Below are 748 nucleotides of genomic sequence, written 5' to 3' on the forward strand. Positions count from 1 at the left end.
GCGCGAGCCAACACCCCAGGCCCGAGGACACGGGGGGCGGGGGGAACCGCGGCCAGGATGCTGTGTCGCCTCCCTTCCGCGGAGTACGGGGGAATGTTCGCTCCCGCCCGGCGGCTGGCCCTCGGTGCTGGGCTTTCTCCTCCCCCGGTGTGGGGGTGGCGGCGGGGGCGGGCCGATCGTCATGGTCCTTTTTTGGGGTTTTTGGGGGGGGGACGAGAGGGGGGGGGGGACGGGGGGAGGGGCCAGCATGGCAATCATGCTAATAATGAGTCGGCATTTGTTTGCCCGCTCGGCGGGCATCCCCGCTGTTGGCGGGCCCTGTGTGGGCGATTTCCTCGAACGGGTGGTGTGTGTGTCTTGTGCCCGTCGCTGCGCCGGCGCCCGCGTGGCATGGGTGCCAGCCTCATCTGAGTTTTCGGTGCGCCGGCGCGCGAAGAGCGGTGGCCGCGGCGGGGTAGCCCGGCCTCTGAGGTGAGGCCCCACGCCCCCCCGCTGCGACCCGCTCGTCCGCCCCCCGTCCGGTCCCGCAACCTTGGCGCCAGCTGGGCAAGGCTGGGGCGCGACCTGCCTGGCGGGCCTGGCCGTGTGCTGGAGGCCGGACTCTGACAGGCATTTCGGGCCAGGGCGCGCAAGGATGCCGAAGACCGGGGGGGGGGGGGGGGCGAGGAACTCCAGTCACCTCGTACCCTCGCATGCCGCTCACCGCTGGCCGCGCCCTGTGGAGCGGGAGGGGCAGGCGGTGGCCCGG

This window comes from Fonticula alba (genome assembly GCF_000388065.1).
Source record: "Fonticula alba strain ATCC 38817 unplaced genomic scaffold supercont2.8, whole genome shotgun sequence".
Classification (NCBI taxonomy): domain Eukaryota; order Rotosphaerida; family Fonticulaceae; genus Fonticula; species Fonticula alba.